Below are 12,437 nucleotides of genomic sequence, written 5' to 3'. Positions count from 1 at the left end.
GCTTATTTTCACATTTTCATTGAAGAATCTTAGAGATAAAAAATAAACTTTGTGTTAAAATAATTTTTAGCTTTAATTATACATACTTTCCAAAAAGTGTTGGTTAAACTCTGCAGTTATTCATGCATCCATTTAGTAAATATTTATTGAGCAGCCATTCAGTTCCAGAAACTATAGACACTACATATACAAACTTCTATTTCCAGTCCTACCGCATGTCAGATGTTTATATCTGACACTTCAGCACCACTATACTCATATACACATACACACACACACACACACACACACAAATACATTATCATTTTGTCTATCCAGATCCCACATCATATTTTTTTCAACATCCATCTCAGCAAGAAAAAGTAATAGACCCCTAAGATCCAGTAAGATGTGTTTCCTTATACTCCTTAAATTCATTCTAGTCACTTTTATCCTCAACCACATCCATGGATGCCCAATTTGAAACTGTTCCTCATAATTTCCCTCTCTTTTGTTTTCTCCATTCCCCTTTCTTTCTGTTTCCATAGCTCACTGATATTTACCAGAAACCCATGAGCTTCTTCCTCCTATTATTTTGAAACAGACTAGAATTTTCTGTTCTTCTAAACAAGGCTGGCCCTCAGAGGAAACTTTTACCAGAGGCTAACTTGCTGGGTTTTATCAGTGCATAGCCTGATACAAAACTCCAGCCCACTTTAGACATACTTTTCCCACCCAGAGGAAGAAAAAGCCTGAGAAGCACTGGTAAAGATCACAGTCTAGAGACACAGGTTCAGCAAAGATAGACATAATCATAGAACTATAGATTGTAGCCCCTCAAACACACACATACATTCATACCACCACACTACTGAAAACCTATTTGCCAAAGTCCCTATCACCTCTACATTATGTCCACCTTCCAAAAAAATTAAAAGTCATACAAAAAGGCAAAAACAAAGTTTGAAGAGACAGATAAAGGATCATAACCAGAGTCAGATGATGGCAAAAATTCTAGAAAACCGAATTGTGAATTTAAAATAACTATGATTAATATGCTAACGACTCTAATGGAAAAAAGCAGACAACATACAATAACTGATAAGTGATGTAAACAGAGATGGAAATTCTATGAAAGAAGAAAAAAGAAATGTGTGAAATAAAACCACTGTAATAGAAATGAAGAATGCCTTGGTTGGACTCATTAGTAGACAAGACACAGCTGAAGAAAGAATCTCTGACCTTGAAGATATGTAAAAGAAACTTCCAAAACTGAAAAGCAAATATTAAAAAGACAAAAAAATAGAAAGATGTGGGATAACAAAAAAAGGTAAAATATGCATAATGGGAATACCAGAAGGAGAAGAAAAAGAGAAAGGAACAAAAACAATATTTGAAGGAATAATTATTGAGAATTTCCCCCAACTTAATGTCAGACATCATGTCACAGATTCAATAAAAGGAATAAAAGGAAAAAACTATATGTATGGTGTAAGAAAACGATCCAGTTTCATTCTTCTACACGTGGCTGTCCAGTGTTCCCAGGACTGTTTATTGAAGTGACTGTCTTTTTTCCATTGGATATTCTTTCCTGCTTTGCTGAAGATCAGTTGATCATTGGGTTGAGGGTCCATACTAAATGTGAGACAGGAATCCATCAAAATGCTAGAGGAGAACACAGACAGCAACCTCTTTGACCTCAGCTATAGCAACTTCTTGCTAGACACGTCTCCAAAGGCAAGGGAAAGAAAAGCAAAAATGAACTATTGGTATTTCATCAAGATAAAAAGCTCCTGCACAGCAAAGGAAACAGTCAACAAAACCAAAAGACATGGGATCCCTGCATGGCGCAGCGGTTTGGCGCCTGCCTTTGGCCCAGGGCGCGATCCTGGAGACCCGGGATCGAATCCCACATCGGGCTCCCGGTGCATGGAGCCTGCTTCTCCCTCTGCCTGTGTCTCTGCCTCTCTCTCTCTATCTGTGTGTGACTATCATAAATAAAAAAAAAAAAACAAAAGACAACCTATGAAATGGGAGAAGATATTTGCAAATAACATACCAGATAGATCCAAGATCTATAAAGAACTTATTGAACTCAACACCCAAAAACCAAAGAGTCCAGTCAAGAAATCGGCAGAAGACATGAACAGACATTTCTCCAAAGAAAACATACAAATGGCCAACAGACACATGAAAAAATGTTCCACATCACTAGATATCAGGGAAATATAAATCAAAACTACAATGAGAAACCACCTCACGCCAGTCAGAATGGCTAAAATTAACAAGAGAGGAAACAACAAATGTTAGAGAGGATGTGGAGAAAGGGGAACCCTCTTACACTGTTGGTGGGAATGCAAGCTGGTACAGCTACTCTGGAAAATGGTATGGAGGTTCCTCATGAACTTAAAAATAGAGCTACTCTATGACCCAACAATTGCACTACTAGGCGTTTACCCCAAATATACAAATGTAGTGATCAGAAGGGGCACCTGCACCACAATATTCATAGCAGTAATGTCCACAATATACAAACTTTGGAAAAAGCCATAATGTCCATCAACAGATGAATGGATAGGGCAGCCCGAGTGGCTCAGTGGTTTAGCGCTGCCTTCAGCCCAGGGCCTGACCCTGGAGACCCGGGATCGAGTCCCACATCAGGCTCCCTGCATGGAGCCTGCATCTTCCTCTGCCTGTGTCTCTGCCTCTCTCTCACTCTCTCTCTCACTCTGTCTCTCACTCTCTCTCTCTCTCTTTCTCTCTGTGTGTGTGGCTCTTATGAATAAATAAATAAAATCTTTAAAAAAAACCCAGATGGATGGATAAAGGAGAAGTTATGTATATATCAGCCATCAGAAAGGATTAATACCGGAACACCTTTGGCTCGGGTCGTGATCCCAGGGTCCTGGGATTGAGTCCCTCATCAGTCTCCCTTCAAGGAGCCTGCTTCTCCCTCTGCTTATGTCTCTGTCTCTCTTTCTGTGTGTCATGAATAAATAAATAAAATCTTTTTTTTTAAAAAAAAGAATGAATACCTGCCACTTTCATTGACATGGATGGAACCGGAGGGTATTATGCTGAGCAAAATGAGTCAGAGAGGGACAATTAGCATACAATTATCATATAGTCATTCATATATGGAACATAAGAAATAGCATACTCATATGTGAAATATGAGAAACAGCACAGAGGATCATAAGGGAGTGAAAACTGAAGGGGAAGTTATCAGAGAGGGAGAAAAAACATGAGAGACTTAACTATAGGAGATAAACTGAAGGAAGATTTATATTTCTTATACTTACTTGCTTTAGGAGATAACAGTTTATTCAAAATAATAATGGTAGCAAAGATAGTAGAGTAATAGGACACCCTAGGCTTGCCTAGTCACTTGACCACAGCTACATAAATATCAAATAATTCTGAATACCCAGGAAATAAATCCAAGGACTGAAAAAAAAATTGCACAATTAGAAGGAGAGAAGAGGCCACATTGTGGAATTTAGGAGGTGTACAGACCTTATTTGGGGGATAAATGGATCACAGATGCTTGCAGAGGGGAGAGATCCCTGGTCATGGAGAGAGGAGAGAGGGCAGGGGGTGGGGCACCCAGGAGATCACATAAGGAAAACACTTCCCCAAAGGGGAATGAATGCATACTGGGAAAATCAGAGGGGCTGATTTTTGTGAGGATTTACAATGAGTGGGGCTCAAAGACTGGAGTTTTAGAGGTCCATGGGCATGACAGATGTGGAGCCCTGAGGGCACTGCAGTGGTCTTGTAGAGAAGGAAGGCAGAAGCCCAGTAGCAGACAGCTAAGCTGAGGATCCCCTGGGATGCACTGGGAGAGATGGTTCTCCTTTCTTCAGCATATACGGGAGAGGTGGCATTGTTTCTCTTAGGACAAAAGAGCCAGTGGGCACCATTACGTTCTTCTCCTATCTCTTAGCACAGATGCAGAGATACCTGCTAAGGGCAGCTAACCTGGACACTGGCTTCTTGCTACACTTTTCTCAAAACCTCAAGCTCCTGCACTTTGGTGCAGATATTCTCTGGGTCAAACCTACATCAGTCCCAGTGCAGACAGACATTCTCTCAGAGGACCAGTGCATTTCCATGCCATGTCATATCCCTAAAATTTGAAGTAGTACAACTCATCTGGCCTGCCTAGAATAGAACACAGGTGCACTCTGCTGCTGGGCATGCAGACAGCCTGGACACAGACAGGGTGAAGGCAGAGATCTGAGGGATGTCTGGGACACACGAGGGGAGATTGCTCACTCTTCTGAGAGGGTCCCCAGACAGCAATGGACATGAAATCCCCTCTCCAGGGAAGAGGAGAGGACTGGCACAATTTCCTTCCCTGCCCCTCAGAATATAGTAACTTCAGTAAGCAGCATAGACAGCACCAACAGTGAGGGCTTAAACCAGTTACACCAAGCCATGTCCCCCAAGTGCTCTGCAGGTGTTGCTTTTCTCTGGCAAGTGTGCCTGAGAACCAGAGCAGTAAGCCCCTCCCCCCAGAAGACCAGCACAAATACCCTGCACACATCATGTCTACTGACCATAGTTTTGCAAAGCTTCAGTTCTAGTGGAAATAGCATCAAGTCTCTTTTAACAGATTAAGTGTGCAAACCAGAGCACACTTAATCAAAACTTACCACACTCTGGTCAAGGTCCAAATACTCCCCACAGCAGGCAAGGAGAAACTGCGGAGGACTGATCTGAGGGAAAGAGTAGCCAAAACAGCAGCAGAATGTATACGGCATTTGCAAGAGACAATTCCTGACATGCCAGGTGCTTCACAGTGTAAGACCTCTTCAAAAAGCCAATACTCTCAGTAGCAAGAAATATCATAGGTTTTCCTAACACAGAGAAGGTAGAGGCCTAAACAAAATGCCAAGATGGGGGAATTCATCCCAAAAGAAAGAAAAATAAAAAGTCACAGCCAGATGTGTCACATGCACACAGAGAAAGGCAAAATCTCAGGTGTGACACCATGGTTTGAGGATCCCCTGAGTCACAAGAAGAATGGGTGGCATCTAAGGGCTGCACTGTTTCCAGGCATAGGAGCATGGAAGCCAGCAGAAAACAGCGAGTCTAGGTGCCACCTTCTGCTCTGTATTACCATAAAACTTGAACCACTCAGTCACGTGACCACTTTCATGGGATGGGTCCAGCAAACAGCAGAAGTGTAAGTGACAAAGACTGTACCTAGCCTCAGCAATCAGAAAACAGAAAGGGATAAAAGGCATCCAAATTGGCAGAGAAGAAGAAGTCTAACTTTCATTATTTGCAGAGGACATAATACCATATATAGGAAACCCTAAGGACTCCACCAAAAATTTGCTAGAACTGATATATGAATTCAGCAGTCTCAGGATACAAAATCAACATACAGAAAACTGTTGCATTTCTATACACTCATAATGAAGCAGTAGAAAGAGAACTTAAACATTCAGTATCATTTACAATTGCACTGAAAACTTTAAGATAACTAGGAATAAACCTAACCAAAGAAGTAAAAGATCTATTCTCTGAAAACTACAGAACACTTACAAAGTAATTGTACTTTGTACACACACACAATGGAAAAACATCCCATGCTCAGGTCAGGTATTGGAAGAACATATATTATTAAGATGTTTATATCACCCAAAGCAACCTACACATTTAATGCAATCCCTCTCAAAATGCCACCAGCATTTTTCACAGACATAGAAGAAACAACCTTGAATTTTGTATATGGAAGCACAAAGGATCCAGAATAGCCAAAGTAATCTTGCAAAAGCAAAGCAAAACTGGGACATCACAATTCCCAACTTCAAGCAATATAACAAAGCTGTAGTGATCAAAATGGTATGGTACTGGTACAAAGACAGACACATAGATCAATGGAACAGGATGGAAACCCATAAATAAACCCTTATGTAAATGGTCAACTTATCTTCAACAAAGCAAGAAGGAACATCCAATGGGGAAAAAAGGGTCTCTTCAATAAATGGTGTTGGGAAAACTGGACAGGCACATGCAAAAGAATGAAATGACCACTTTCTCATACCACACACAAAAATAAATTCAAAATGTATTAAAGACCTAAATATGAGCCAAGAAACTATCCAAATGCTAGAGAAGAACACAGGCAGCAATCTCTTTGACCTCAACATCAGCAACTTCTTACTAGACACGTCACAGGAAGCACAGGAATCAAAAGTAAAAATGAAGTCTTTGGATTTCATCAAGATTAGATGCTTATGCACAGCAAGGAAAACAATAAAAAAAAAAACCTAAAAGGCAATCTTCAGAATGGGAGAACTTATTTGCAAATGACATACTAATAAAGGGTTAGTATCCAAAATCTATAAAGAATTTATCAAACTCAACACCCAAAGTCAAATAACCCAGTTAAGAAATGGAAATGAACAAGGGGTAGTGGAAGGCGAGGCGGGCAGGGAGATGGGGTTGACTGGGTGATGGTCACTGAGGAGGGCACTTGATGGGATGAGCACTGGGTGTCATACTATATGTTGGCAAATTGAACTTCAATTATGAATAGACATTTTTCCAAAGAAGACATCCAGATGGCTAACAGACACATGAAAAGATGGTCAATATCACTCATCATCAGGGAAATACAAATCAAAACCACAGTGATATACCACATCACCCTGTCAGAATGGCTAAAATTAACAACACAGGAAAAAACAGATTTTGGAGAAGATATAGAGAAAGGGGAACACTTTTACACTATTGGTGGGAATGCAAACTGATGCAGGGAGTTTGGAGAACATTTTGAAGTTTCCTCAGAAAGTTAACAATTGAACTACCCTATGACCCAGCAATTGTACTACTAGGTATTTACACAAAGGATGCAAAAATACTGATTTAAAGGGAAACATGCACCCTGATGTTTATAGCAGCATTTTCAACAATAGCCAAGTTATGGAAGGAACCCAAATGTCCATCTCTTGATTAATGGATATAGAAGAAGTGGTACATTTATATGAGGGAATATTATTCAGCCATCAAAAAGAATGAAATCTTGCCTTTTGCAATAATGTTGATGGAGCTAGAGTGTGTTATGCTAAGCAAAATAAGTCTGTCAGAGAAAGAAAAATACTACATGATTTCACTAATGTGTGGAATTTAAGAAACAAAACAGGTGAACATATGGAAAGGGAAGAAAAAGAGTAGTAAGCCAGAAGAGACTCTTAACTATAGAGAAAAAATTGAGGGTTGATGGAGGCATGCTTGGTGGGGAATGAGCTAAATGGGTGATGGGTATTAAGGGTATTAAGCAGTTAGGTATTAAGGAGAGCACTTGTGATGAACACTGGGTGTTATATGTAAGTGATGAATCGCTAAATTCTACTGCTGACAACAGTATTATACTATATGTTTACTAGGTGGAATTTTAAAACAATTTGAAAAATTTTAAATATAGCATACCTCAAAATAAAAAAAAAACAAGAGACTATGAAGGACACTATATAATCATAAACTCAACAAAGCAATAAGAATGTATATCAACTGCAAAGATTTACAAACCCAACGTGGGAGCACCCAAATATGTAAAGCATCTAATAACAACACAACAATAGTAATATATAGGTGGTTTAAAGGGCACATTGGACCAGATAGATCTAACAGCTATATACAGAACATTCCATCCTAAAAGAGCAGAATATACATTACTTTCAAGTGCACATGGAACATTCTCCAGGACAGACACATATTAGGCCACAAATGAAGTCTCCACAAATTCAAAAAGATTGAGTTCATACCATGCATCTTTTATGACCATAAGACTATGAAACTAGAAATCGATCACAGGAGAAGTTTTGGAAAGTACACAAATACGTGGAAGTTAAATATCATGTTATTAAACAATGAATGGGTCAAATACAAAATTAAAGAGGAAATAAAAATACATTGGGACAAGTGAAAATGAAATCACAATGGTCAAAAATCTTCAGGATGCAGTAAAAGCTGTTCTAAGAAGGCAGTTTCTAGCAATACAGGTATATCTCAAGAAGCAAGAAAAAGCTCAAATAAACAACCAAGGTCTACATCTACATGAGCTAAAAAAAGAAGTCAAACAAACTCAATACCAGTTGAACAAAGGAAATAATAAAGATTAGAGCAGAAACAAACAATATAGAAACTAAATAAATAGAGCAGAACAATAAAACTAGGAGCCGGTTCTCTGAAAAGATTAACAAAATGGATACTTTAGGCAAACTCATCAATAGAAAAAAGAGAGAGGACTCAAATAAATAAAGGCAGAAATCAAAGAGGAGAAATAGCAATGAACACCACAGAAACACAAAATTTTGTAAGAGAAATTTATGAAAAATTACATGCTCACAATTTGAACAGCCTAGAAGAAATTAATAAATTCATAGAAATATGTAACCTATGAAAACTGAAGCAGGAAGAAATAGAAAATTTGAACAGATTTATTATCAGCAAGGAAATTGAATAAAAAACCTAACAAAAATCAAGGAACAGATGATTTCACAGGTAAATTCTACCAAACATTTAAAAAAGTGTTAATAGGATGAGCACTGGGTGTTATGCTATGTGTTGGCAAATCGAACTCCAATGAAAAATATATACAAAAAAAAATGAGAAGCACATCAGGCCCCAGGAACAGAGCTTCCAGCAAACACGTGGCTGGCAGATTTAGGAAGGATGGTCTGGCACATGCTCGTTCGAGGCTCATGTCTTGTTGGGTGGGGACAGGAGGTCGCCAGCAGGCAGCTGTGTGCTCCCACCTGCTGTGTTCTTCACTGCACTTTGCCTAGGAGCAGGGTGGAGCTCAGCAAAGGGGAACACCTGTCCTTCTGCATCTAACTAGGGTTGAGAGCTGCTACTTTAATACAGTCACAGTCAGACACTGCAGATGCTGCTCAAGCAATTCAGAGGAAGCCTCTCCAAAATCAAACACGCTGACACATAGACCATTTTGAGCTGAAGACAGTCAAGATCCTGCAGGCTCAAGAGAAACTGTGGCCCATCCCTTAACTACCTAGAAGAATCTAAATTCGGGATCTTTCTCAGAATGAGAGTTATTATCAGAGATAAATATTATCTGAGTGACCCATCTGTTTGGCAGGGCAAACATCTAATTACCAAATATTCTGATTGCCCTGTGAACTGCCCTCCTTACCTTCTGGGCCCTCATCCCATTCCTTAGCTCATGATGGCACAGATACCTCATTTTAACCTTTCTGACATGGAATCTCTCATGGGTGGGGAGCTCCTGTATCGATGAAATAAAATCTGATTTTTCTCCGGTTCATCTGTCTCATGTCAAGTTAATTTTGAGAGCAGCTGGAAGAATCTATGAAACGTTAGGTAAAATTCCTCCTCCACAACATTGCCATTATGGATTTATACCCAAGTGTATGAGAAAAAAATAAATGAATAAAAATACAAGATTTAATAAAAGGTTAACACTCTACTCAAATTATTGTAAAAAGTAGAAGAGGAGGGAAAATTTCCAAATTCATTCTATGAGGCCAGAATTATTCTAATCCTAAAACCAGACAAAGACACCACAAAAAAAGAGAACTATGGGCCAATATATCAGGTAAACCTAGATGCAAATATTCTTAACAAAACGGCAAACCAAATGAAACAACCTACTTTTTAAAATTATTTATTGGAGTTCAGTTTGACAACATATAGCATAACACCCAATGCTCATCCCGTCAAGTGCCACTCTCAGTGCCTGTCATGTCAACCAGTCACTCGAAACACCCACACACCTCCCTTTCCGTCACCCCTTGTTCATTTTCCAGAGTTAGGTGTCTCTCATGTTCTGTCACCCTCTCTGATATTTCCCATTCATTTTCTCTCCTATCCCCTTTATTCCCTTTCACTAATTTCTATATTCCCCAAACGAATGAGACCATATACTGTTTGTCCTTCTCCGATTGACTTACTTCCCTCAGCATAATACCCTCCAGGTCCATCCACGTTGAAGGAAACGGTGGGTATTCATACTTTCAGATGGCTGAGTAATATTCCATTGTGTACATACACCACATCTTTACCGATTCATCTTTTGATGGACACCGAGGCTCCTTCCACAGTTTGGCTATTGTGGACATTGCTGCTATAAATATTGGGGTGAAGGTGTCCTGCCGTTTCACTACATCTGTATCTTTGGGATAAATCCCCAGCAGTGCAATTACTGGATGGTAGGGCAGGTCTATTTTTAACTCTTTGAGGAACCTCCACACAGTTTTCCAGAGTGGCTGCACTAGTTCACATTCCCACCAACAGTGCAAGAGGGTTCCCCTTTCTCCACATGCTCTCCAAAACTTGCTGTTTCCTGCCTTGTTAATTTCACCACTCTCACTGGTGTGAGGTGGTACCTCATTGTGGTTTTGATTTCTATTTCCCTGATGGCCAGTGATCTGGAGCATTTTCTAATGTGGTTGTTGGCCATGTCTAAGTCTTCCTCTGTGAGATTTCTGTTCATGTCTTTTGCCCATTTTATGATTGGATTGTTTGTCTCTTTGCTGTTCAGTTTAATAAGTTCTTTATAGATCTTAGATACTAGCCCTTTATCTGATAGGTCATTTGCAATTATCTTCTTCCATTCTGTAGGTTGTCTTTTAGTTTTGTGGACTGTTTCTTTTGCTGTGCAAAAGCTTCTTATCTTGATGAAGTCCCAATAGTTCATTTTTGCTTTTGTTTCTTTTGCCTTTGCGGATGTATCTTGCAAGAAGTTACTGTGGCCAAGTTCAAAAAGGGTGTTGCCTGTGTTCTCCTCTAGGATTTTGATGGAATCTTGTCTCACATTTAGATCTTTCATCCATTTTGATTATCTTTGTGTATGGTGCAAGAGAGTGGTCTAGTTTCATTCTTCCGCATGTGGATGTCCAATATTCCCAGCACCATTTATTGAAGAGACTGTCTTTCTTCCAATGGATAGTCTTTCCTCCTTTATCGAATATTAGTTGACCATAAATTTCAGGGTCCATTTCTGGGTTCTCTATTCTGTTCCATTGATCTATGTGTCTGTTTTTATCCCAGTACCAAACTGTCTTGATGACCACAGCTTGGTAGCACAACCTGAAGTCTGGCATTGTGATGCCCCCAGATATGGTTTTCTTTTTTAAAATTCCCCTGACTATTCGGGGTCTTTTCTGATTCCACACAAATCTTAAAATAATTTGTTCTAACTCTCTGAAGAAAGTCCACGGTATTTTTTTAATAAATTAATTTTTTATTGATGTTCAATTTACCAACATACAGAATAACACCCAGTGCTCATCCCGTCAAGTGTCCCCCTCAGTCCATGGTATTTTGATAGGGATTGCATTAAACGTGTACATTGCCCTGGGTAACATTGACATTTTCACAATATTAATTCTGCGAATCCATGAGCATGGAATATTTTTCCATCTCTTTGTGTCTTCCTCAATTTCTTTCAGAAGTGTTCTATAGTTTTTAGGGTATAGATCCTTTACATCTTTGGTTAGGTTTATTCCTAGGTATCTTATGCTTTTGGGTGCAATTGTAAATGGGATTGACTCCTTAGTTTCTCTTCTTCAGTCTCATTGTTCGTGTATAGAAATGCCATTGATTTCTGGGCATTGATTTTGTATCCTGCCACGCTACCAAATTGCTGAATGAGTTCTAGCAATCTTGGGGTGGAGGCTTTTGGTTTTTCTATGTAGAGTATCATGTCATCGGCGAAGGGAGAGTTTGACTTCTTCTTTGCCAATTTGAATACCTTTAATGTCTTTTTGTTGTCTGATTGCTGAGGCTAGGACTTCCAGTACTATGTTGAATAGCAGTGGTGAGAGTGGACATCCCTGTCTTCTTCCTGATCTTAGGGGAAAGGCTCCCAGTGCTTCCCCATTGAGAATGATATTTGCTGTGGGCTTTTCGTAGATGGCTTTTAAGATGTCGAGGAATGTTCCCTCTATCCCTACACTCTGAAGAGTTTTGATCAGGAATGGATGCTGTATTTTGTCAAATGCTTTCTCTGCATCTAATGAGAGGATCATATGGTTCTTGGTTTTTCTCTTGCTGATATGATGAATCACTGATTGTTTTACGAGTGTTGAACCAGCCTTGTGTCCCGGGGATAAATCCTACTTGGTCATGGTGAATAGTCTTCTTAATGTACTGTTGTATCCTATTGGCTAGTATCTTGTTGAGAATTTTTGCATCCATGTTCATCAGGGAAATTGGTCTGTAATTCTCCTTTTTGGTGGCGTCGTTGTCTGGTTTTGGAATTAAGGTGATGCTGGCCTCATAGAATGAATTTGGAAGTACTCCATCTCTTTCTATCTTTCCAAACCGCTTTAGTAGATTAGGTATGGTTTCTTCTTTAAACGTTTGATAGCATTCCCCTGGGAAGCCATCTGGCCCTGGACTTTTGTGTCTTGGGAGGTTTTGATGACTGCTTCAATTTCCTCCCTGGTTATTGGCCTCTT

The sequence above is a fragment of the Nyctereutes procyonoides genome, unplaced genomic scaffold (genome assembly GCF_905146905.1).
Source record: "Nyctereutes procyonoides isolate TBG_1078 unplaced genomic scaffold, NYPRO_anot_genome, whole genome shotgun sequence".
NCBI lineage: Eukaryota > Metazoa > Chordata > Mammalia > Carnivora > Canidae > Nyctereutes > Nyctereutes procyonoides.
The sequence above is the reverse complement of the archived record's forward strand: the minus strand, read 5'-3'. Positions refer to the sequence as shown.